The following is a 22,559-nucleotide window of genomic DNA, read 5'->3' as shown; positions in this document are numbered from 1 at the left end:
CATGTTATATTCCAATATTGATCAACTGCTGTTAATGTAGAAAACAAAACAAAAAAAAAGGTCTCCTCTTTGTGTTACTGATATAGATAATTAAGAAATTTTCTACAATTAAATTAATTGTATTTACTTTCTACAATTAAAATAATTTCTGCCCAGATTTTGTCGATTTCAGTAGCAGAAACCTATGTATGTTTACTCAGACATAAATCCCATTTTGTTCCAGGGGGTATTTTCCTAGGTGTGTGTTTAGGGCTGCAGCCCCAATGACCTAGAGCAGCACTAGTGTATTATAGAACCATATAATTATAAAGTCCCCTTAAAAATAATCTAGTCCAACCCCTGTCAGTGTTGGGGCTACTACAGCACTCTGGGAACGCAGCCTTGCTTTAAAAACTGTAATGAAGGAGTCCACCACCTTTGAAGACAGAAAGTTCTTCTTAATATTAAGTCCTTGTGTGTGCACAAGGGTTAAGACCACCGTAATCCACTGCATTAGCCATCAGGAATACTTTAACAGCCAGCACTCCTGAGCAGCTGCTAGAGCCCCAGTATCCAGGAAGACCACTGATGTTGAGAGCCAGCGTGGTGTAGTGGTTAAGAGCAGTGAACTCGTAATCTGGTGAACTGGGTTTGCTCCACATGCAGCTGCTGTTAGTCACTTGTTAGTCACACTTCTCTGAAGTCTCTCAGCCTCATTCACCTCACAGAGTGTTTGTTGTGGAGGAGGAAGGGAAAAGAGATTGTTAGCCGCTTTGAGACTCCTTAAGGGGAGTGAAAGGTGGGATATCAAGTCCAAACTCTTCTTCTTCTTCTTGATATCTGCCTGAGGGACCTGGCTGCAATCTTACCTTTTGGTGACAGTGGCAAATATGGGGGAAAGAAAAATGGGCATCTACTGCTGTTGCTTTCAAGTTGTTCACCATGTACAACGCCTATCAGAGGACAAGTTCCTGAGGGCCCTCCCTAACCTGGCACTGTCCCGCCTCCGAGCCACGATTCTTCTAATTTTCTCATTAAAAGCCAAACCTGTCCACTCTCTACCTTCTGTAGCTCTGGGTGTTTCCCCAATGAGAGCCACTTGGACATTTAGAGATACCTCAAGACAAAAACAGTGCAATCTGATTCAGAAAATTGGGAACCTTCCCAAATCACCTCAATTCCCTTTGTAATTCACGGTTACCCACAGATCCAGTGCACACCACTAATAAATATATTATTTGATGTTGACTCTAATTCTGTGCCTAATTTTATAGGCTACACATGCTGACGGATCACTTTTTGATGCATGCTACCGACACTGAAATATTTTGGAGGTTTGTTCAGTTTTGTCCTTTTTAAAAGAAGAGGAATTGAAGCATTCTCAATGGATGCTAAGCAACACATTGTAAAGCATTCGAACATTAGGGGAAACTAGCTGAGATTGCAAAGTACAAAGTTTGCAGAAATATGACTCTTTTTTTATTCTAATTTTATGTACTTGCATGTTAAACCTGTGAATGTTACTGAGTCCTCAAGAAACAACAATGCAATTCAACTTGGGAACAATGCACAGGGCAATACTAAAGAGAAAAAACCCTCCAACTTGGTCATGCAGTTACTTTTTTAAAAAAGTTTAAAAAAGCAGGAAGCATATAGCCTTTTATTCAGTGACTCAACATTAATCATATATTCTGAAAGTTGTACCATACTGAAAGCACAATGCAGCTGTGTTTTGTATAGGTTCTGTCCTGCCACTTCATCAGTATGAACTAGTAGTGCTAAACCGGTTAAAAATGAATCTGCAGAAATGTGGGTGAAGTCAAGTGTGGAAAACAAAAGTGCATATGTGGAAATATGTCAAGGTTCCAGACAGGGAGCCACCTGTCACTTTTCATGTGACAGTTCTTCTTTTTTTAAGAGTAATCTGTTGCTTCAAAACAGAAAGGAAATATAACAGAGGACACAGATACAGAAGAAAAAGTGGTTTCTAGGAATAAGATGGACAGGGGAATCGGTGTGTGAAGAATTATGAATTAAATCCCCCCATATGATCTCTTGGGAATGCAAAATATACTCATATAGGATTGGTGTGATAACATTCAGTTGTGGGGAAGGGGATTTCTCTTTAAAAATATATATATTTGGAAAATCCCTTGCAAGCCTATTAAGAATAAGAATAAGAATATACACCTATATACCTGTAAACAAGCTCCATTAAACACAATGGCACTTAATTCTGAGTAGAAATACTTAGGATTGCACTGTCAGAGTATATAGTAAGATGTCATTGAGCTGATGAAAGGCTCCAAAGCACACGGAGGGAAGTAATACTAACTTTTATTTTTCTCAGTGAATAAAATTGCACAGCCATTATAACAGAAGAGATCTCATGTAACTGATGTCCCACTCATATGCAAATAGTATGCAAATTAATATACAGAACATAATACATTCTCAAAGCTAATCATAATCTGGAGTAGATTGCCCATGTTTGTACTGTCCCATTCTAATGATATAGTCTTGCCCTATATTCTAGGACAAAGACTTCGGTATTACATCTCTTAATTTCAAATGTAATACTTCAAACCATTGAGATTGGCATCCTCCAGTAGTTCATTATCTAAGCACTGAAGCTACTTCACTTCCCTTTGATATTTTTTGTTCCCTCAACAATAAAAAAATCACTTTATAGCATTTAATTTTCATACAAAATGCACAAGAAGTATTAATGCAATCCAATACATATGTAGTTCACTTAAAAGAAATCAGTTGTGTTGATTAATAGTGCTATCTTGTGCTGTATAATATTTTATTGCAATTACTGCTTATGGATAAGCATTGAATCTATTGCTAAGGAAACCTCTTGAATACTGAAATAGAATGGTCTTTTGTAGCTGGGCACCACTTGATTTATGTGTTCTTATAACATACATTTCATATACATTATGCACCCCACACACATATAAAGGGCTTGCACAGATGCTTATTGAATAGACTCCTCAATAAAGAGTATTTTCGTGGGCCTTGGAGAGATTGATTCTATTATCAGTCAGAGTAAATCAATATTTATGTCAGCCTGTTATCTGACTAATGCTTGATGTTATTGAATAGACAATTGAATCTCAGATAAAGAATTTAATAAAAGGGATACAGTACAGGTAATAACTATGGCAGGTACTACAAAAAGCATTTCCAGAGAACAGCTATTATTTTGCTGTTGCCTTGGCTTACAGCAGTTTCCCCAAGTTTAATACAGTACAGTGAAGACAATTACCCAATAATCATGATGCATACTTTCCCTCAAATGTCTGCATACAAAATTAAAGTTGTCAGTTTGCCACTATGCATTCACAGGGTTATATAGTGGACCTACAGAATACAGCTCTAACAGATGGGCATTTAGGCCGGAACTAGACATTATATAAATGTGACTGTCAAAGAAAATGGCATTAATGTCTATTACAATCTAATCATGTCTGACTATCAAAATGTTGTGTTGTTGTTGTTCTCTAAGGTTGGGTGACAAATTTGGTTCAGCTTACAATACACGAGCTGAAATGCAGCTTTCTCCAAATTTTGCAGTACAGTTTGCCACCCCCAAAGCACAAACATCAGGGGAAAGCGTACACAAAAATGTGTATACAAGACAAAAATGTGTGTGTTGAGAGTGCACTGTGCATTAGGAATGCAGGGTGATGCAAAATTGCATATAAAGCCTAGCATAGTAGTAGAAATGCACACTCATTTTAATTATCTGTTTATCTGTTTATTAAATTTGTATACCACCCTTCATCCAAAGATCCCTGGGCGGTTCACAACAGAAAAATACAAACTGAGAAGATAAAATACACAATAAAAACAAATCAAAAATGCCCCCTCCCACAAACACATTTTAAAAGTCTCATTTTTATGACAACTTGGAAACAAAAACCAGAAACAGATCAAGAAATGTGAGAAGTCAAGAGAAGCCAGAACTGACGGATTTATCCATTCCTGGCATTGACTTGGGTTCAGGTTTGCACAATATCATGCTATCAGGTCACACTGGTAAGCTGTACCATTATAGAAGGGGGAGATTGATGGATGCAGGGGCGTATGATGTGGGGGGCGGAGGGGGCGGGCCACCCCTTGTGCCACTCTGGGGAGGTGACAAGATGCCTCCCCACAGCTGTAGAGCGGCCAAGGGTGCATGCAGTCAGTGTGGGCACCTCTTGCACAGCATCCGTACGGACGTCCGTATGGGCTGCTTCTCACACGGCGACCGTCCAGGATGCTGCACATGTACACTCTGTACGGGATGCCGCACATGCACAGTCCGTACATATGTTGCGCGTGCATCACAGGGCTGTTCTCCCCGCCTCTCAGCTTCCCACCCCAGGTGCCGGAGAGGATTCCTCCACTAGTGGATGTCTGGCTGTCAGTTTTAGTATCTGTTAAACATTTACACAGGCCTTACAATGTCATGCTTTCCAGAAAGGTACCTGCAGAGTTCTGAAGAGCTCTGTAGTGTTGCTTTTGGCTTTTGCTAAAGCACAGCAATATAGAATTTTTTTGGGGGGGGGGGACTTTGCATGACACTTTTAGATTTTAAAACAAAATCTTCTGTAGTTTGTGATTAGGCTGTGGGTACGATGACCCACAATTCAGAGATTTTCAGCGCCTCATTGGTACATCTTGGGCACCCTCACTTCTTGGAAAGAATGTATGTTATGTGATGACTAATAAATACTAATGAATACATTTAGTGAAAACAAAGTACTGGTAGGTTCTGCAACCTTAGCCTGCCTACATCTGGTCTGTTAGGACTGGAAACAGGTCACCAGGGTCTTACATAGGGGTCTTTCCCAGCCCTTCCTGGAGATCCTGGGAATTGAAACTGGAAACTTCTGCATGCAAAACAAGCATTAAGCTTCTGAACTGCAACCCTGCCTCAAACCCTGATGTCTGTTTTAAATGCAACTACTGAAGGAAAAGGGCGCAAGGAAAAATGAAGATATCATGTTTCTATTTAACCAACTAGTCTATCTGGCACTGAATTACAGCTACCTCATAGTGAGAGGAAGGCTAAAGGGCAGCCATGATTACCTTATAAGCACCGCCAGACTCCTGCATAAGCAGGTGTTCCATGCCAATTATTCACCTTTTAGACATGATTTTCTTTTCATCCGGTGTCAAGGTCAAGACTTCTACTCAGTACAGAAGGAAACTGACCACCTATTAGTTTCATTCTCATTGAAGAATAGATTTGTCTACACAGCGAAGAACGACAACCTTGGATGATCAAAACAGTTATGTTGCACTCCTGCAGCTTAATATTTTGCTTTGAGAGTTAGCCACTAAAACTAGTCATTTTAGTACTTGTACTTACAAGTATTCTTTCCAGCAATTAATTATTGGGTTTCTTGAAATTTGCGTGTGTGCTGCTTAAGTACCGTTCTAAACAAAGGAGAAAGCCACCATCATTGGGAACCTAATGAAGGAAATGGGTTGCTGTGAACAAGTCTGTTTGAGCTGAACCTGAGTGTGGACACGTTACCTAATGTCTCTAAATTATGAGCTACACTTTGATCCTAGTAAATCCGAAGATACTGAATTGCAAAAGCTACAAAACTTTGTTTCAGACCTGGAATGGCATTCAGCGAAGGGTGAAAACACCATCAAAGTGCCATAGCAAATCCTAGTATGACCTTTGCCTCTTCTAAAATACTGCACAGATACTCATTCATTTCCTATTACAGTGGTACCTCGGGTTACATACGCATCAGGTTACATACGCTTCAGGTTACAGACTCTGCTAACCCAGAAATAGTGCTTCAGGTTAAGAACTTTGCTTCAGGATGAGAACAGAAACCGTGTTCTGGTGGTGCGGCGGCAGCAGGAGGCCCCATTAGCTAAAGTGGTGCTTCAGGTTAAGAACAGCTTCAGGTTAAGAACAGACCTCTGGAACGAATTAAGTACTTAACCCGAGGTACCACTGTACAGCTCCATATGTCTTCGGTTGAGGGGGGGGGGGAGAGAGATTGGAGAGCTGGTGAGAGCCCATGTCTGCAGTGGTTAGAGAAGTAGAATAGGAATGTGGAGGACCCAAGTTCACCTTCCCACTCAGCCATGAAGCTAAATGTGAGACCTTGGGCCAGTTACTATCTCTCTATCTCACAGGAATGTTGTGAGGATAGATGCATGGATCACAATAGCCAAGCTATTCTTATCCAGGGCAATTGCTGGTGAACTAACCATAGCTAGAAATAGGCACTGCTAGCTACCAAGGTCACCTGAACTTCAAGTGGCAGATTGATCAAGAAGTATTCCTCATCAACACCTGTTCCTTTCATGGAAGTGCAAACTGGTGGGAGAACCCTTAGTAACCAAAGGATTATGAAGATGCCATAAGAAGAACCAAACATATCTAATCACAATTATATATGTCACTTTTTTGTTTGGAGGCAGGTAATGTGGTCAAGTTTCCCACATCTATTTTAAAGGGAGAACTTAACTGGAGACATTTAATGATACCTAAAGGAACTTGGTAAAATGAGACAAAGCAACCTGAAATTCTAAGGCATATTCTTTGTATCCCATGCCACCCGCCACCACCAGCAACAGGAACCTATGATTTGGTGATGGTCCATAGCTCAGTGGGCGAGCATATGCACTTCATATCAGTTCAGTCTTCAAGATGCCAACTGAAAGGATCTCAGGTAGTCAGGCTGGGAAAAGAGCATCTGTCTTGACCATTGCCTGCCAGATGAGACCAGGTTAAGCAACATTGTGTTCTTCAGACATTGCTGGACTTCTATCAAACCCCAGCCAGCATGGCCAGAAGTCAGTGTGTTGTAGTCCAACATCTGGAGCTGACTCTCCATGTTGCCTACCCCTGGAGTAGACAGGATTAGAAAAATAAGTTTGGTTGGCCATAAGTCTATTTGGAATTAATTCTTACTAGTCTCAGTGAGGCTTGTTCCTAAGTAAGTACAGTGGTACCTCGGGTTAAGAACTTAATTCGTTCTGGAGGTCTGTTCTTAACCTGAAACTGTTCTTAAGCTGAGGTACCACTTTAGCTAATGGGGCCTCCTGCTGCCGCCACATGATTTCTATTCTCATCCTGAAGCAAAGTTCTTAATCCAAGGTACTATTTCTGGCTTAACAGAGTCTGTTACCTGAAGCTTCTGCAACCTGAAGCGGCTGTAACCCGAGGTACCACTGTAAACATGAAGGAAATGTCCATAGGACAATAGTTAAATGTGTTCGGTATTTCCCCTCCTGCCCTTCACACACTTCATTATTATTTTTGTTGTGTTTTTCCACTGAACTGAGCATCCCTTCCAATATTATTTGCTCCCCGGCCTCTGTTCACTGCTACCTTTATGGCTCTTTGTGCATTCCTTTATTTCACCAGCCCCTTGTTAACCTGTTCTCCTGTCTAGAACTCTGCGTTTCAACACATCCTGCTGTTTCCAGTGACATTTCTTTAAATGCTCCGAGCTCGCCTAACAAATCTTCAGTGTAGTTTACTTAGGCTGTCAACCTGCTGCTACCGCAGACCAGCATAGATACAAGGAGGGAGGCTCAATAAATGACTGGGTTGAAAATGATACAGTTGTGGGATTCATTACAAAGTCTGATGAGCTCTTTGTCATTTAAGGAGATAGGGAAGACTGACATTAAAATACGGTTCATTAAAAGTGAATTTGAGCTTCTCTCTTCACGGTACCAAAACATCTGGAGATGATCTAATTTATACTGGAGTGCCTTAGAAAATGTTTGAGCTTCTAACTAAACACTAGGGATTTGGGTAAGAAAAAAGGATGCAGCTATTGTACCACTATACATTTGGAGAGGATTTATTACTCTGAATCTTTCAATTCCACGAGGCAAGAGACTCCTGGATTGAAAATGTGCTCATGCTTAACTCATTCTTATTTTTAAAGGCTGCATGTTACTAAACCCCCCACCCCTTACTTTTTTTGTTATTAAACTATGTGTTTGTTTGCTTGGCCAAGTATTGACAAAAAGCCCAGGGAGTTAAGCAGTTAAATAGCTCAGCTACACCATATCCTTTCACAGATTCATCATTTCTGACTAGATAAGGAAGCAATGAGCCAAAAATCAAAGAATGAGAGCCAGCAAAAATGTGAAGTAGACTTCAATGTAGATAGATAGTAGTGCCACAGAACTGTCTTTCTTTGTCCTTACATCTCAACAGTTCTGAAATGCTGATGTTATTTACATGGTGTTTGGTATCATCTTTCCCCTTCCCATCCTATGAAGTATTTTGTGAATCATTAAGTGACAGCAGATTCTAGATACAGGCATTTAAATACTGCAGTGCAGCTATGCCAAACAAAAACATGCCATGGTTGTGGAATAAAAGAACATTAGGGAGCGATACATTCCATCTCATAAGGATCACTGTCATTATCATAATAATGTATGTAACCCATTCAATATTAAAAGCACTTTACTGTTTTCATTTTGTTAGTACTTAGAGAGACTCACAGGCAAGAGATACTTTTAGACATGTCTGTTTTAGACATGGGGAACTGAGACAGAGGGAAAGTAGCTTTTCCAAGGCCACTTGATCAAGCTGAGTGTTGGAAGTTTCAGGACAGACAGGACAATGTACCTTATTTTTCCATGCAGAAGATACCCCCATGTATAAGACGACCCCCTATTTTTGGGAGCCAAGAAATTAATACTTTGTAGTTGTTGAGCTTTTTGGGGAAAATCCTTGACTATGATGCCTTGTACCAGACTTACTGAATAACTCTGTGTATAAGACATTCCCCAATTTGAGGCAAGAAAATTCTGGAAACATTGTCTTATGCACAGAAAAAATACGGTACTTTTTCATACTTCACCTAGGGAATTTGCTCCCCCAAGAAGTTATCATGGACTCAATACAGAGAATAAAGAGAATTGGGTAAATTCATGTCCTACTATGCTATCAACAGCTACTAGTCATGATGGCTATTTCCTGCCTTCAATGGACAACAGATGCTGGCAATCCCAAGAGTGGAGAGTGCAGTTTGGCCATTGGTCTGATCCAGCTGGTGCTTCTTACGTTCATAATGAGTCTGTCTATTCATTTATTCATTTGATCAAAATAATATAAACTGCTCTTTCATAACATATATCAAGGTGGCATGAGACATCCAGAATATAATAAAAACAATAAAACTATCCATAAAAACATCACCGAAACATCAGTAGACATGGTTTGTGAAGGAGAGAAATTCACATTGTGAAGGCTTGTCTAAATAAGACAGTTTTCAGAAGACATTTAGAAGAAGGCAGGGGCAGTTCCTGCCAAACATCTACCAGTAGGACTTTCGCCAGACAAGGCCAGCCACGCTAAAGGCTCCATCCTTAGTGAAGGCCAACCAAACCTCAGGGGCCAGCCTACCTTTGAGGCAGACTGAGGCAGCCACCTCTGGAATGGATCCAGATAATCAGTTTGATCCAGAAATGTCTGCAGTTGTTCTGCCATAGCCCTCTCATTCATTTTCCCTATGTAGGAAGAATGTGTGAGCAGGCAATAGCTGTTACATTCCAGTTTATGGCTATCATGAACTGGACTCTTGATCGCCCAAGTTTAGGGTCTTGCTTACATCTAATCATTAAAAGAAACAAAACAGTGGAACACCCTGGCACTCTGGGCTCCGCCTCTGTCCTGTTTGCATATAACAGGGATTAGTGTAGTTTTGCCACATCAGTGGCTCCCATGCTTCTTCAAATAACACTCATCTGGCTATGAAGGATTGCAAAATTCCATACTGTGCAGGTGAAATATGGCAGATGCCCGGGCTTGGTCTATTCATTCTGTCTTAACTGCTCAAGGACGTACTATTCAGAGCCATGTTGGGGCACCGAAGGAGTTACTAGGAACCACATTAATTAAGGTAATGGGCCAATATAACATTCCATTCCACCGTCCCAAGCAAGGTTCATTGTTTGAAAATATGCAACTATCATGATTATGTCTAAGAGGACTGTTAGTGCTTATCATTCATGTTGTAGCAGAACTTCAAATATGCAAATCTCATGCATTTGTTCACTTTGAAGCTTTAGATATACCCTGCAACACCACCTGTGTTTTTCTAATCCTTCAGTGCTTTGTATCAAAACAGTTCAAAAAGCTGAGCACTTTAACCGCCTCAAGCAGGGCCTTTACAGTGATTGCCCCAAGGTTATGGAACAATTATCTCTTTGAAGTTTATTGCGTCCCTGCCTTAGTCACCTTTGGAAAGGTCTGAAAAAGCTTGTGAAGTGGCAGTCTAGTTACCAGGCAATTCAATGGGCAATCTGATGCTGTCATTTTAGTTATGTTTTCATTGTATTTTTGTTTTAAATTTATTATATCTCTTTTATTTATACTGTTTATACTTAAAGATACTTTAAGCTGTAAGCAGCATGGTTTATCTTTTAAATGCACAGATTAATGAAGGCCACTTTTGAAGATTCAGTTTACCAACTCATTCTGTGACATTTGCCCTTTTGTGTCAGTTTGGTCCAGCTCATTTCCTAAAGTTTTTCACTATCTAATTGGTGTGCCATGAGGAGTACCACTGAAAGACTCACAAGTGCTTTTATGTATCACTGAACCAGCTATTCACCATGGAGAATGAAAAAAAGCTACTTTATTGTCAGGAGAAGAATGTGATCCAATGTTCAGTGGTCTTAACCTGGCATAGCTCCAGGGCTGTTAAATGGAGCAATGTGAATTTACACCCTCTGTTAGACCCAGGCTATTGAGTAGAACAGCAATTTGCCATGTCAAAAATAATTTGAAGCATAGTCAAATCTGACTAGTTCATCACATCAGACTTCCCAGCTGAATCTAATGAACTACTAGATTCTATGAGAAATATGGAAAGCCAGATTTTGCCTGACCCTTACAAGTACTTTTCATACAAGTCACCCACGTAAAGGGAAAACCCAGGAAGTGAACTAATCCATCTTGCTGTCTTTCACTTCATTGGACTAAATTTTATGTCTAGGTTTTCAAGATGCTGAGAAGTGTAAGAAAAAGAACACTGAATGAGTTTTGATTATTCACACATCAAATCCTGCTTATGTTCTGTATGTGTTTGACTGAACTCATTTCCCACAATGTTTTTATTTTGTTATAAAAGCCATATTACTGAACAATCTGAGCAATGGGAGCCAACGTATGCTATCATTTTACATTCCGTGTACATCGAGGGTAATGAACTGGATCTGTCAAGCAGGCCAGATCTTTAACTACAAACACACACAGGCCAAAATTGACAGGTGGGAGGGGCCTCCCACTTGTCAAACACTTGATGTCACAAAGACAACAGGTGACCCATTTTGCCTGCAATGTTTGTAAACAAACTACATGGGCTGAGAAGCGTATGTACAGTAGCACATCCCTCACACCAACAAATAGCTGACTGTCTGCACTGGGGAAGTCCAAACCTCTGGACATCATTCCCAACAATGAGCTGATTCTCTGTGTCTATACCACTGAGCCCCCTCCCCCACAAGCTTCATCTTTACTTGCCACACACTTTATGTCATATATGACCTAAGATGTAAGACAGATGAAGGACCTACCGTATATACTCAAGTATAAGCTGACTTTTTCAGCACAATTTTTATGCTGAAAAAGCCCCCCTCAGCTTATACTCGAGTGAGGGTCCTTTTCAGCTGCTCCTTCCTCCTGCGCTGCCTTTGCTGCTGTCGGTGGCAGCGGAGGAGGAACGAGCAGTCTGAAAACAGCCATTTCGGGCTGCTTGTTCTTCCTCCACTGCTGCCGCCACTAGCCTCTGGTGTGGTGAACCGGCTTATACTTGAATCAATAAGTTTTCCCAGTTTTTTGTGGTAAAATTAGGTGCCTTGGCTTATATTTGGGTCAGCTTATGCTCGAGTATATACGGTAATTAGGCCCATGAGTTGCCTCACCTCTGATGTATGGGAATTCACATTAAGAGCTATTTTGACTCTTCCATTTAACAGTTATGCATTGGCTTGAGTACATGTAGAAAAATCTAGGGAAAACATTATTTGAAGCTTACATCTGAAATGCAACAATAATGATGGGAACTAAAGGCAGGCACCCTGGAGCCAAAGTAGATAAGTACCATCCCCTACTTGCTTTAGCCACTCATAACCAATTTTTAAAAACGACGGGTCTACAATGTGGCCTGTTTGCAAGGGCCAGATTGTGCAAAATGTGAGAGACAAAACCTGTTTTCTAATCTAAATAGCAACCCAGGTGTCAGTCACCAGTGACATTTTTTAAGCAACCAGTGATTACTTCATGCCCTCCTGGTGGGCACCACATTCAGGTTGTGCTGGTCTTGTACCTGGGCAGAAGACTGATCATGTTGCCAGTATGGCAGGGAAGTTGGTACACCAGTAGAAGCAAGTGCCTCATTGCTGCTTATACCATTTGTACAGGTAAACGTAAGTGGGACCATTGACAGGCCCACCCCCTTTGTATATGCTTTTTATTTATTGTTAAATAATAAAAAATGAAACCCTAACATGCTTTCTAATGACACATTTAGTGTCATTTGGCTCCAAATCACACTGAAATCAATGACTTACTTCCATGTAAACGTGGAAGGACTTTAGCACTTGCTGACATCAGAACCGGTAAAATTTTGTTTCTTTATACATTGTTTTGACTTGATATTTATATGACATAATACCTCTTTTTCTTTGGGGGGGGGGAGTATGTGTTCCATGGTCCCAACAAGGAGATGTGATTTTTTTTGAATTCTACTGAAATTTAGCCATTAAGCTATTTCATAATGGTACTTTGCTGAATGAGAAATTCAGTGTCAAGTTTTCTCTTAGTGCCTGCAGTTCAATCTTATGTGTGAGAGTTCACAGTCATACGAACTAATAGTTGTTTGTTACAATTACTTGGGAGTAAGTAATTTCCACAACACAATGTATATAAAGGTCACAATATATTATTTATTTATTTATTTATTTATTTATTTATTTATTTATTTTACTTTTAAGACTGTCATTGGCATTGCTGTCATTAACATTATCTACAAAAATCACCTTGGAAAATCACCTCGTGTTTCTTTGTAGTGCGTACAGTTCTTCAGAGGTTGTTATACTCTATGAATGTCATTCTGCTCATTACCTACAATGTAGATAAACAGGAAAGAGCCAGCCTGGCCTTAGGTATTAGAAGAAGGTAAGTATGCAGAATAGAATGTCCACATTAATTTGGCTCATTGGCAAGGTTCCCACTACATACCTATTTCGCCCAAATGCCATGCATTTTTTATATCCTAGGCTTGAAGACAAACAAGGGCTTCTGCAAATAATGATGATTAAATGAGGCTAATATCCTTTATGTTCAGCTTAATGTCAATCATCTCTAATAACTTACCAACATGACTGAATTTTACTCCAGGTCTCAATCAGGATTCTAAACTAATTATCTTAAAATTTACAAAAGGAATTAATTCATTCCCTGAGATTTGCATACGTAACCATTCACCCAGTCCCTCCAAGTTCTTGATAATACAATGTTATAGATTCTTCATATTTTGTGAAGGATGCTAGCAATTTATAATGCTTTATTTCTTTTTTGTATTTCTTTTTTTGCAAATGAATTTTGTTTGTTCTCAATATTCCAATGGACTCTTTTAAAAGGCAGAATCGACATGCAAAGTGCAGAACAGTGAAACTAAAGGAAACATTGTGGTTCTTCAACAACACTTTTGACAATGATTATATGAGAAAAGGGGTAGGTTCGCCTATCAAGTGATTGTGTATGAAAATATCAGTAAAGTATCACTTCTAGATTTTTATTTATTTGGGCTCTGTTTAATGTTGATATACACTTAGAAGTGCAGTTTAATAAGTCATGGTGGATAAAATATATATGCTGCAACAGAAAGCAGCTTTAGTAATTAGGTTAAATGCACAAAGATTTAGTCAATGTAATGGTCTCCTGTGCAAGCCTTATTGAACTGACTGGTATTGAGGGATGTTTAATCTTTGCAAATTCGTATAGAAAATGATCTGAAACTTGGACTAATGGGCAGATTAGAGTTTAGCTATCAAATGGATTTGCACATTCTAATGTGTCATAGTTCTTAACTTAAACATAGTTCATAGCTTAAACAAATCAAAATGCACACTTAAATACACAAACGGTATTAGTCTACATCCCAGCCATAACTGGCAAACAGCACTCCTGTCTCTTGAGGCCACCTGACAAAAGTGGATCCAAGAGACCAATCCCAACCATAACAGGCAAGTGGCTGATCTCCCAGACATAGGAACCACTAACCTACAGTGCTACCTTTATCCCAGAGTTCAAGCTCAGTTTATTGGCCTCCATCCAGTCCCCCACTGCACTACATTGCAATGGCCCAGATCATGAACAACCTCCCCTGATTCAAATGTTATGGGGAGTAGTCATCAGTATCTATATCATCAGCATATTGGTGACACTTTGCCCCCAAACTCTCAATGACCAAACACAGTGGCTTCATATAAACAGCACTGGGGACAAGAAACACATTATCCAAGAACAATTCTCTGGACAAGACCCTCTAGATAGGAGTGGAACCACTACAAAACAATGTCCCAGTGCCCATCCCACAGAGCCAGTCCAGGACGATATCATAGCAGAGGGCCTTCTCAGTAGTGGCGCTCGCCCTGTGGAATGCCCTCCCAACAGACGTCAAAGAAATTCATATGCTCTAGGAATTCCTGTAACTGCTCGGCCACCACCCTCTCCCCTACCTTACCCAAGAAAGAGGTATTTGTGGCCTTTTGGATCCTGCAAAACTTGCTTTGTTCCATTGCAGAACCTGCCACCTGAGGATGAATTTTATCTGGAAGCCTGACAACTGGGTCTCTTTCGTCTCTGCTCCTGCTAGTCATTTTCTCAGTTCCTGGGACCTGGGTCTTGGGCCCTGAGTCTGCTCTAGTCCTTCTGCCTATGGAGACCTCAGTGTGGTTCCTGAGAATAACCATCTACAGTGCTACCTTGGTTTACAAACTTAATCCGTTCCGGAAGTCTGTTCTTAAACCAAAACCATTCTTAAACCGAGGCACACTTTCCCTAATGAGGCCTCCCACCACCAGTGCCCTTCCACCATTCGGATTCTGTTCTTAGACCAAGGGAAAGTTCTCAAACCAGGACACTATTTCCTGCTTTGCAGAGTTTGTAAACCAAATCATTCTTAAACCAGACTGTTGTTAAACTGAGGTACCACTGTATTATCCTTTCATTTATTTGGGCACCATAAGTTCCAAGCTTTTCTTTATCCGGTAGTTTGTTAAGGATTGCTGGAAGGTGTTTTTGTTAATTTTCCCTTTATCTTACCATCTGGAACTATTACAATGCCCTTTTAAAATCTGGTTTCTGGAATCAGATTTGATCCCTCACCTTGTTGGTTCTTTTTACATGCAATCTATACTAAGGAATATTTAAAAAACAAACAACCCCACAACCAAGAGCTATCAAGGGAAACAAGGTTGCTATACAGATAGATGTTGCAGTTGATGACGGAAGGCTCATAAAATCCCCTTTGGGCATGCTTCTGTCTTTTTTCTTAAATTTCTCTTCCACATCCAGTTTCAGTAGCCTGAACTAATCTATATCAACCACAAATCCCTACCATTCTTCTAGAACCCACATTGATTTCCCTCACCCAGAAAAGCCTTCTAGGATCACATCATACTTGGTCCTTCATTATAGACAGAGGACCCATATGCCACTAGATGTCAGTATTAACAGACCATTTGCTCTTGCATTGCATTACATTTGCAGAGTAGCGTGAGAATATTTTCCCAAGCAGCACCAGTTGCACCTTCTCATTTCACTTCAAGAGTGCTAATTGCCAAATTTACACTATCAACCGCATTCCTGCGATGCAGATCTAAAGCTACAAATGGTAAATAATATGTTAAAGATGTAAGATATTCAGCCCAGGGAAATCGAAGAGCTGCCACTATTTTATTAATTAGCCTACAGTGTCATGCACAGCCAGTCAGTTTATTATTATTTCTTAAGAAAGCATTATAAGTATCTGTCTCATTAGAGAGCAGAAGTAGCAGACAGATTAATGCACATATGCTCCCAGATTAATTAGAAAATCAGATTTCTCACAAGATTGATAATTTGATAGCGACAATCGTAGTTGCAATTAATTGGCTCTCTCGTCGTAGGCTTCTGATGAGGCATGCTAACGTGAAAGCACATTGAGACCAAGTGCGCTGTGGACACGAGGCAGGATCATCTATAGCACAAGATAAATTGCCTCTCTGTGGGGGTCTGCACTGTGCTTTCTCAATAATGCTCCATTGTGTGTATTCTTGTTGTATGCAAGGGAAGAAAGAAAGACAAAATACAGGCAGCATTAAAGATGACTTCTGAGCCTGACTGAATTTGAATTTAATTTCTTTAAAACATAATTAAACAGACAAAGGTCCCAATCAAGAAAAACAAGCAATCAACAGTTGAAATGCCCTTAATAATTGGAAGATGCTAAGAAAATAATAGGGAGAGAAAATAAGTATTCAAATGATCCAGCTCTGCTGACATTTAATACATTCATATTTAAAAAGTGACATTTAGCTAACTAAATGATGCAAATGAGAGCTACATTTACAGAAGTTTGAAAAAACAACTTCTGATCTCTGGTATTTTCCTGTACACGGGAATGTCTCCGACCCATCAGCTATGGTAAGAAAGGACACGGAGCAACTGTTGCAGTATCTGTCCATCTTGCATTATGCTTCTTGTGGGTCATGATCAACGCAGCATTCTTTCGGGGGGGGGGAGTGTCCCTGCCCTAGCGCCATGATATGAAACCCCTAAGTAATTAGTATTACCATGATTGAAATCCCTTGAGTTGGAATAGAGTAGTCATTCCGCTGGAGGATTCACTGTGCAGGAAAATGTCAAAACACATCAGCGTTTGCATACTTCCCCCTCCCCCAATGCTTACTGAAGACAACATACCAAATTATATACCATCTTTTCGCTTCCTCACAATATGTGAGAGAACACAGCCTTTTCTGGTCTGTTAGGAGATAATATGACTTTACCCTGTAGCAGTACTGAAGTACTAAAGCAGTATGGTGAAGGACTAACATAATTTACCATAGTGCTGCCTGCACCACAGGCATAATGTACTGTAGTAATGAAAACAGGTGGATAGATGAATCCCTGTTCTTCCTGTATTTTTATTCTTGCTGCAGACACTACCTGACCTGGCAACACTAACATATCCATAAGGTTGCGAAGAGCTGTCCGGGTCGCCTTCTCATAATAGCCAGTCCAGTGGACTATCACTACAAAGTTTTAGACAAATCCCAAATCAAGAACCAAAGCTGATCCATGGCTTGTCTAACACATTTTTCTTGCTTGTTCAGTGCCCTTTGCAAATTTTGATACTTACACTTCCTTAGAAAGCTGAACAGTTTCTCTGACGTTTGGTGCCAATTGATCACAATACAGTGGTACCTCTGGATGCAAACGGGTTCCGTTCCGGAGCCCCGTTCACATCCAGAAGCAAACGCAACCCACGTCTGCGCATCTATGCGGGTCGCGATTTTCCACTTCTGCACATGCGCATGACATCATTTTGACCGCCTGCGCATGCGCGAGCGGCAAGACCCAGAAGTAACATGCTCCGTTACTTTCTGGTCGCCGCAGCGCACAACCCGAAAATACTTATCCCGAAGCTACTTCAACCCGAGGTATGACTGTACAAGACTAAAGCTTTCCCCCAATTCATCCTATCTCTCTAGCCTCTGCACCCATCCTTTCAAATTTTCACATATTAATTTCCTATGGGCACCACTTTGATGCAATTTTTATATTAAAAAATTGCAAACCAAACCACACAAAAAATCACCTTAGTTCATCACTTCACCCTCCCTCAAATAGCTTGAGAGGTGCATGGCATGCACACCCACACACCACAAACCATTTTTTCTTGTAATATAACAGGTTTCTTACTTAGGAATACCTCTCTCATATATTGCACATAAAACAAGAAAGGTGATTAAGTGAATCATTTTTAGCCATAACGACTGTGGGGCAGGGGGCAGACCCTGCTGTGCCCCTCTTCCTGAAATTTGACAAGATTCATCCCCTCCAGAGGGGCTGCCATGCAAGATTCTCAACATAAAAACTGCAGCTTCCATTTGTTTGTGATTTTTCTACACAAGAGAAGTTAGCACATCTATAAATTTCATCCAATTTTCTCAAAGGGGGTGGGGGAAGAAAATCATTTTTAAATAGAGGCACAAAACTTTGTTTTTCTGAATTAGGATTCAGATTTGTATCCTGATCTGAATCTGGCATCCTCAGAAGTGCTTTGAACCTAATCTCATTCTCTTCCTAAGTAGGGTCCACACAGAATCTTGTGGTTGGTGCAAACCTCTAGTATGTGTTAGTGGTAGCAATTTTCCCCACCCTATATTACTATACTATGTAACCATACTATTTATACTGGATTATATATTTAAAATGTCACTCTGTTAAAATAATTCTGTTTGTTTAAGTAAAATGACTAAAGCTAAAAGAGAATGAGTACAGTCAAGTGAAAATCCTGTCCAACTCTCATGGAAATAAAGTACATAATTAAGTGTTCAACCTTCATAAATTTCAATATGAACTAACTGTGACCAACTGTTTAAAAATTGTACTCATTTTAATTTAACTAGTACAAACTGCATTAACCATGTTGACATTAGTAGAAATGAAAATATATGAATATAATAGCATAAAACTATGTAACCAATGAGCCCTCAGATAGATTATGAATCTGCTTAAAGGCATACGTCTGAAAACTCAGCATGTCAAAACAAATATTAGCCGGAGCGCATGATACTAAATTCATCTCATACAGGTCACCAGAAAAAGTACATTTTCTTAATGCAAAATCCAATTCTAGTTTGTGTGACAATGGGTGCTAAGTCTGGAACTTTTACAAGGTTTATTTCTGTAGATCGCGGCACTGGTGCAGCTGGCATAAAGTTAGTATAAAATATACCCTTCATGATCCATCTGTGACCCTGGTACAAATGCCTATTTCCTACATGACCTGGAAAGAACAGTTAGCACCCTGACCTTAATAGTTGCAGAAAAGATCAAACCACTAATCCTTGCATTTGCCAGAAAGCCGTAGTTATCAACCTCCTGTCAGCAGGAACCAGTCTCCAAGCAGACAATGAATACCTCTTTTAAGGTAAACTTTTGACTCAACTAAAGGTGTGGTCTTCCCAAGATTAGGGCTGTGTTCTTCAAACTTATCTCACAAAACACAAAAGGACACTAGAAGGAACAAACAGTTCAAAGTGTTATGTTAGTTACTCATTAAGGAAGGTCCTTCCCTTCTCCATAGAAGTTAAGAGTCAAAATACACTGAGCTCACAGCTCCTCAACAATCTCAATCACAGATCAGACAAATGAGTGAGGGACTCTGCTTCCTTACTGCCCTAGGATTATGAAGAGAGAGCTTAACTCTGCTTCCTCCATGATCAGAAATGCCCCATTCCCTCACCTTTCTCCTGTTTTTTTTAGTGTGAGTACTGTGGCAAATTCTACACTTACTCTCCAGGCTTTTGGGTAGTTAGGGACTTTTACTCCATAGAATTAAGATATGTATATGTGCTGAATGATTTGCTGCCTGAGTACTTATAACCTTGCTGCCTGAAGCAGCCACTGTATACTACATCTCTTTCATTTCTGTGTAATAAACCAACATTTTCATACTTCTTGGTGTGAAAAGTTCTTCATTAGGTATATGGAGAAAAGCTATACACACATCAGATCTAAGTCTCGACTCCACATGAAGGTTCATTTTTTTAAAAAGAGTGCCAAAACATGCAGTGGACAGGTATACACATCTTGTAACATATGTTGAACACAAAATGCTAATTAGTCTATATTGTAATGGTGGGAGCGGGTGGGGAATGCTGTATGCAGAGACCCTTCTAGCCCCTTGATCCAGGAAGTGTTAAAATATAAGACAGGTTAGATTCCTGGTGAGGTAATAGCCTAGATTACAGGCCATTAAGGGAATGAAGAAAGTGGATCTGTACTAGATGGCAAATGGGAGCCCCCCACAACTGTCTAGTAGAAAGACAAAGGCCAGAGTTGAGAGTTGCGAGCTAGAAGTAGAAAAGCAGTAGGCTGCAAAGCCACAGAGAGCGGGGTGAAGAGAGAATCATATGATTTCTGTTTGAATCCAAGGCTGTGGCTATGGCGGAAGCAAGGTCCTCTTTAGGTCTTAATGCTGTGGACCCCTCCTTCATAGGCTCAGGTTGTATATACAGTGGTACCTTGGGTTACATACACTTCAGGTTACAAACGCTTCAGGTTACAGACTCCGCTAACCCAGAAATATTACCTTGGGTTAAGAACTTTGCTTCAGGATGAGAAAAGAAATTTTGCAGCAGCGGTGCAGCGGCAGCAGGAGGCCCCATTAGCTAAGGTGGTGCTTCAGGTTAAGAACAGTTTCAGGTTAAGAACAGACCTCCAGAACAAATTAAGTTCTTAACCCAAGGTTCCACTGTATATATGTAAAGAATCATATGTCCTGAAGACACTACAGTCCACAATGTATCTCACTCCAAAGGAAGCACACACCCTGGGTAAGCAACTGGAACCCCTTGAATCTCACACTATTCAGAAATTGGTGTGACATGCAACAACATTAATGCATTTGACATTGACTGTATCAATAAAAATTCTCAGACAGAGCTATTGCAAAGGGAAAATATCAACATCAACATTATAATTCAATGTGTTAGATTTCCAATTAACCAATCACATCCAAATCTGATTGACTGCATAACTACATGAGATCATCACACTGGCTGTGCGATACCTCATTGGCTTGGAATGCCTAGAGGGAAAGCCCATTTAAAAACTAAAAGTGCAGATGGGGTGGGGAAACAGTGGGCTAAAACACACACACACACACACACACACACACACACACACACACACACACATGGGAAAGGGGGAAAAAGAGCTTGAATTTTTTGCTCCTTCAACCCAACCTTTCAGACTGGAAATTTTCATAGTAGAATTCTAATGTAATCAGAACTTTGTAGTTTGGTGTTTAAACAGGGCTTGACCAGAGATGAAATGGCCTGCTTCAGGCAGCACCTGAAGTGAGAATAGATGAAGGCAGGATATGGTGTCAAAATGGTGCCACAGACTTTTTAAAGTGTTGGTCCCCTAGGTGCCATTGGGGCTCTCCTTCAGGCAACAAAATGTCATCTTTGTCTGGCACTGAGCTTTAAATTAAAATAACTTTGCAAGTACAGACAATTAAATTTAGCAAGTTAAAACATAACCAAGCTGAATTAAATACAAATGCCCCTCTGAGAACACCGACCACACATCCTTGCATACCACATTGTGCAAAGAAGTATTTTCTTTTATCTCTCCTGAATCTATAGCTGACTAATTTTATTGTTTCATTTTGGAACTTTGTATTATAAAGGTGGGTAGAAATGTCTCCATACTAGCCACATATTTTTATAAACCTCTGTAGGGTTTTTCTTTTTAATCCATAACATTTGAAAACTTTTGCCTTTTCTCTCTGTTATGCTGCCCTAACACCCTGATGGTTTAAGTTTATTTTCTATTTAATCTAACTAATGGGAGCAGCGGGATTGAAGAAACAAAAAAAATAAGAGTTTATGAGCTAGATGGAAGGATCAGATAAGTAAAGGAGTGGTGAAAGGGAAGAGAAACCTGAAATTTCCCCCCCTGCTGCTTTACCTTTATGTCAGCTTTTCTTCAGAGACCAGGGGGTAATTGTATGATTTTATCCATTGAGTTGAATCCAGATTACCGTTCCACAAATGCTCACACTGGAAAAGGGAAGGAGGCAATATTTACTGATTTCTCTTTCCCGCCCAGACTTTTCCATGTGGCTCCTGCTTTTCCAGAGCGGATGTCTGAGGGCTCTGAGGCAAGGCAGAATTTCCAAAATACAAGCTAATGCTCCCAAAGGCTGCAGTGAGCTGGCTCCAAATCAATCAGGTGGTGCATTTTCTTCCATTTCTGGAGCCAGTGTGGTGTAGTGGTTAAGAGCAGTAGTCTGGTAATCTGGGGAACTGGGTTCGCGTCTCCGCTCCTCCACATGCAGTTGCTGGGTGACCTTGGGCCAGTCACACTTCTTTGAAGTCTCTCACCCCCACTCACCTCACAGAGTGTTTGTTGTGGGGGAGGAAGGGAAAGGAGAATGTTAGCCGCTTTGAGACTCCTTAAAGGGAGTCCCCCATTAGATTCTGTTACAAAATATACAGCCATTTTTGTTGGGGACTTGTTTCCAAGGTTTATGCAACATTAACACATGGTCCTGGGATGATTTGAGGATGGCATGGGAGAATAGCCTGGGGATTGGGTTGTGGAGTATCAATCAATCAATAGCATTTATTGGCAGAGAAAAAGGGCATCGTATACATGGATCAGCACACAACAGTTAACAAAACATAGTAGGTGATACTGTAGGATAAAACTGCCTAGATATTGTGAGATACAAAAATGGCTCTTAGGACCTATGGCGACGTAATTTCATGGCGTCACTCAAAAATCTTGC

Source organism: Podarcis melisellensis (genome assembly GCF_964234715.1).
Source record: "Podarcis melisellensis genome assembly, chromosome: 2".
Classification (NCBI taxonomy): Eukaryota; Metazoa; Chordata; class Lepidosauria; order Squamata; family Lacertidae; genus Podarcis; species Podarcis melisellensis.
This window is presented reverse-complemented; position numbering follows the sequence as displayed.